The sequence below is a fragment of the Octodon degus genome, unplaced genomic scaffold, assembly GCF_000260255.1.
Source record: "Octodon degus isolate 3935 unplaced genomic scaffold, OctDeg1.0 scaffold00161, whole genome shotgun sequence".
NCBI classification, from domain to species: Eukaryota; Metazoa; Chordata; class Mammalia; order Rodentia; family Octodontidae; genus Octodon; species Octodon degus.
In genome coordinates this window covers 1089152-1094775 of record NW_004524737.1, presented here as the reverse complement: position 1 = coordinate 1094775, position 5624 = coordinate 1089152, and positions in this window count along the sequence as shown.

Genomic DNA, 5624 nt, shown 5'->3' with positions numbered 1-5624 from the left:
ATATTATATCTATGTAATTCATTACACAAAATCCTAGATATTGGCCTATATTAGCGTAGACAATAGTGGGTTTCTTTATGAAGCCTAAAGTTAATGCATTTAAGGGGCTGTACAACCGTCAGATCCACTTCCAATCTTTCCATTTGTTTAAGAAATTAAAATGTGATCCTGGGTCTCCACAGGAAACATTTTAATATGGTTAGTGGTAAGAAAAGTTAATGATGGATATGTAGTGTTTTCTAGGCAACTAAATACTTAGAATGACTTAGTGATAAAGGTTCTCTCAAACTTAAACAAGAAACATTGTTGACAGGTATATCAAGCCTCTAAACACCATTTAATGGAAACTTTTACAGAACAGAAATGCCTAAGTGCTTAACAAATTGAAGAACTATATAAAATATTTCAAAAACAACTGCAGATAAAAGAGAGTACTAAGAATATTAAAAGGATCTTACAGGGCTAATCAAACAATACTTTAGAAACTCCATAAGAACAATTACTAAATTTTGTACAAACACTGATAGTTACAGTATTTTCAAGGATGTTTTCAATGAAATAAAATAATAAATTTAAATAGATCATACCCCTTCATGCTAACATCTCACTGACACAATCTTCAAGGCAGCAATTATTTTTTCTGTATAATAAGAAATGAATGAATTCCTGAGCTGCAGAATGCGAGAGAGTTTCAACTTACTAACATTTTTACAACTTACATACACAGAAATGAAGCATTTGGATCCATGTTTACCTATCATTCTAGTGCATTCCATGCATTCACTTCCAAACAAACTTGGTAGAATAAAGTCACCAGGAAAGAAGACTTCAAAACTATATACTGATATGACATGTAGAGTTTAGGAAATAGAAAAGGATTCTGAACACACAGTTCAAAATACTTTTGTGTGAGTAAATTAATGCAGAATCTTCTAGAAGAAGATATTACAGTCATTATGGTGATGGGGAAATACATGTTGACTGGAATGAGATATGTGATGGTGAAGAAAAGTCAAAACCTATTGGTTAGTCAATTAAGTCATAAGCAGAATGGTGTAGCTCACAGAATATGAGCTTGAGGGATAAGTAGAACTGTTTCAATAATAGTGTACTCTCTGATTAGTCTCTTAGGTATAATTTTCTCACATGTAACATCACAGTAAAACCTGTCCACATGGCAGAGCAGTTTTATCAACTGTGACTATGTAAAGTACCTGTAGAATGAATTCATATGTAGATACTGTCCTTAGGACTAGTAATGTTATTTTTTATAGGTATCTTTTGTAGTCATGAAATCTGAAGAAATCTTTGAAACATCCACCAAAACTAAGTACTCTTGGGGGAAATAAAATATGACACCAAGCTTTCAGGTCCTAAAAACTAACAGTCAAGCAGTTCTCAAATCAGTCTATGGCTTTTCCCTATCCACCATGTGGACTTGGGATGCTATAAGCTTTATATCCAAACGCTGGTCCTCTGACAAGTAGCAGCAGCTTTATTTTCATTGCTTAGTTGGCTGGAAAGAGTCACCATCTGTACAAATTATAATTTTGATATCAGAGAGCCGCACTGGAATTGTTCAACTAATTTCCATAAATTTCCTCCAGTGGTCGCAATTGTTCACCCTTATCAGTCAAACCCAAAGCTCAAGGGAACCATTGTGCAACTACAGGTGAAATCCTTTCTTAGCCTTCTACACCAATTCCCAGTGACCCTCAGTCTGAAAGCACCAGATAAAATGGTCTATTTGAGGTACTTGTAGGCACATGGGCCTCATGAATAATCACCAACAAGAAAGACATTTATTTCAGTGTGAATTCCTTCATTAACAGTGCTATAAATAATGGCAAGCCAGAGGAAACATTTTTAATTGAAAGCACATGGGCAAGAATTTTAAGTTTCCTTCTATTTCATTAACGTGATTTTATTTCCAGGGGCAGTCATTATTGTACCTGACACCTGATGCCTTTATTGGTGACTTTATTGGAGATTTTATAGATGATTTAAATGGGAAACGATTAGCAAAGCAACAAGCCTCAGTGTCAGGCAGGAGCAAGGTCACCACTGGGAGGCAGAGGCAGGGGAGGTGGAGTAGGGACTCGATTTCCACTGATTTTCCTTGGAATCAAAAGAATATTTTTCACTTGAATGAAACGTGAGGGCTGACAAAATGGAGGAAGGGAGTGTATTACAGCCCCTCAGAATAAGCCCTAAAAAGAGGCCTTGTTAATTTGAAAAATGAAATACAAATATTGTAAGGAGCCAGCCAAATTTTCTTTTACTTAGTATTAGACTTGCAGGTGTAGCTGTGGAGTGCCCCCTGTCGACAAAAATAAAAATGCACTCTGCCACTGTGTGTGGTCAGTTTTTTTGTTTCTCAGCAATGCATAAACACTTGAACTATAAAGAAATGATGTTTATCAGGTAATCTTTGTATAAATAACGAAATATTAAGAATTTCAGTTTTCATGTAGTGGCATAAATGAATAAAAGTGAATTTGAATAATTCATCTTTTATATGCATGCTTTTTGGATTTACTGATGTCCCAGGAGTTATTCCTTTCATAAATCAAATATAAAATTGTTTGGTCATAGACTCAGGGTACATAAAAGTTAATGGGAAAATTTTAAACATTAAAATTATAAAAAGTTATTGGAATGAGATACAACATGTATGAACTATGACTTGCATGTATGTTATTAATGTTACTCAGTTGTTTTTATATTTGTAAATAAAGCTGATGACACAACTATATGTAGTGGTTATCATTAACATCTTAATAATTCTAACTTATGTTGTAAAATGTCATAAATGTCAAAAATAGAACCAAAGAAATAAATAACTGCAGATATTTGATCCTCAAATTATCTATCAGTCCTATAATGTTTTCAACTACTTCTAACTTGGCAGGCATCTGTTAACACAATAGATACTAAGAGGGCTGTTGAAGAAAAAAGAAATAAAAGAAAACATAAATATGTTTTTCCAAATGTGAATAAGAGATGTGTTTAATAAATTGTTTTCCTGCTTTGTTAAGTGATCAAGTGTTGGGACAGCCTGATAACTCATGGACTAAAGTGCCTGCTTAGGCAGAACACAGTGGCTAGGGTTCAATCCCGGCCTGTTGTTCAGGCCCCACCTGGGAATTAAGACTGGCCATGGTGGTGTGCGCCTGTAATCTCAGCAAGTGGGAGGCTGAACACAGGAGAATCACTACGATTCCAATCTATGTAGTGAGACCCCGTACACCCTGTAGACTCTGTCCTAAATACAGGGGGGAAAAAGTGTTCAAATTTTGCCAGGAGTGGTGGCACACACCTATATTCCCAGCATATAAGAGGAATAGGCAGGATTGCATGAGTTCTATAGTATCTTCAAGGGTGGCCTGAGGTACATAACAAGATGCTGTGTCAAACAAATAAACAAAAAAAGATACTCAATTTCAAAAAATATTCCTATAATTAGAGATTAACCACATCAAAATAGAAAACAATTTGAAATCACAAACAATGTCTTGGGGTATATATGATGCAGGTGCTTAATATTTTATTTCAATAAATAATTAAATTTGCCATTCAGTCCCCCAAAATCACATGAAACATGAATTATACTTCAATAGAAAGATTTGTATAAAATTAGAAAGTTAGTGATGCTTTGGGGACTCCAGTTTATAAACCTGTCAAATTTATTTATTTGTTGTTTGAAGCATAGAAGCTAAGGCTTAATAATTATACAGAAGATAAATCATTTAGCTACATAACATAATTAACTCAAAATATCAATGGCAATAAAAGTATAGTGAAATTCATATTGATATATGAAGTTGCAGAGAGTATTAATACACTAAATTGGTATTTAATAAGATAGCTGCTGCAAGTTAATTGAATACCAATTTGCATAGTTCATTAATGCAATTTTTTTTAATAATGAAGCCCATCTCCTCAAAACAAAGTTCATATAGTTTATTACAAACTATTAACAAATACTTATTGTATATATAAAATTTGTTTGGGTCTTTCACACATCATTCTACTAAAAAAATCTTTACTATCTACTTATGCATCTTAGTTTATGGGCAGAAGCATAATATACTAGCATTCCTCAAATACATCCCACTATTGGCCATTTGCTATTCATATATTAACCCTGTTGAGTACATCTAGACAATTGCAAAGCTTTACTTTTAAATGAAGATTTTGGAGATCTTGGATTTATATCTTATAATCTCTAAATCACTACCTTTCCTTTTCTTTCCTAATCTTTTCATTTTGGGACTTAGCATACAAAACTTATTGCCAGAAGTGACTACCTTTTAATTTTATGGCTTTGAAATATGTATGTAAAGTGGAAACATTAAGGAAACTCATAAGGCGGGGGTGAGAGCTCTGCGGCATAAGTGCCTGCCAGGCAAACACAAGGTTCTGAGTTCTATCTCTGATACAAAATAAAATGAATAAAATTCATAATATTTCAGTTTATAATCAAGTAAAATAAAATAAACTATTTTTAAAATAATCATGATGTATTCAAAAATCATACAATATCAATGTTATGTCAGGTGCTTATAAAAACTAGATCTACACCTATCGCACTAGAAGGTAAGCTACATAGTGTGAGAAATAATTCTCCTGGCTGTCCTCGAATTTGTGGCTTGCATGAACGCGGTTGATCACACTAAGATGAAAACTAAACAAAATGCTAACTTTTCAAACAAAAAAGAATAAAAGAAGACAAACAGTCTATGAGCTAGATATCCAACATGGCAGAATTTGAGGAGAATATATTTATAATTTGAATGCAAAGAAATGTGCCCAGTGGAAAATTATATATAAATACACGCCGTGACACTTCTGAAGTGTAGTACCAAGGAAACATTCAGGGATGAAGTAATCACGCACTGAAGACAGCGAAGACTAACATATGACTGAATTGAATCAATTCAATTAAAATTAATAGCATGAGAAAAATGGAACAATTTGTGAAAGAATATAAAATAAAGTAATACAAAAGCAAGTAACGTACTTAGAAAGATGATAAATATAAAGACCATAGAAACCTCAGGTAGCTGTAGTTCACATATATATCTGCATTGTATTTGTTCATATATACATATATTTACATATATACATGCAGGTATATGCAGATCAATATATTTTTATGATTTTATGATCTGGAGTTATTGTCTCTTAAAATTCATATGTTGGAACTGTAAAGCCTATGCGGTAGTATTTGAAAATTAGCTCTTGAGATGTAATTATGCGTAGAGGAGATGCTGAGAATAAGGACCTCATAATGAAATTAGCGTCCTCAAAGATGGTTTTTCTATACCTATTTTCTGCATTGGTCTTATCAAGAAGAATGCTGAATTTTGTCAAAGGTATTTTCTGAATCTAATGAGATGATGCTGTGATTTTTGTCCTTGTTCCAGTCTATGGGATGTTTCACATTTATCGATTTACATATGTTGAAATACCTTCCTTGTGCCCCTGGGATGAAGCTGGCTCGGTTATGATGTGCGATCTCTTTGACGATTCATTATATTCTATTTACCAGAATCTTCTTGAAGATTTTTGCATCTATGTTCAATATAGAGATTGATTTACAGTTCTGTCTCTGTCTCTCT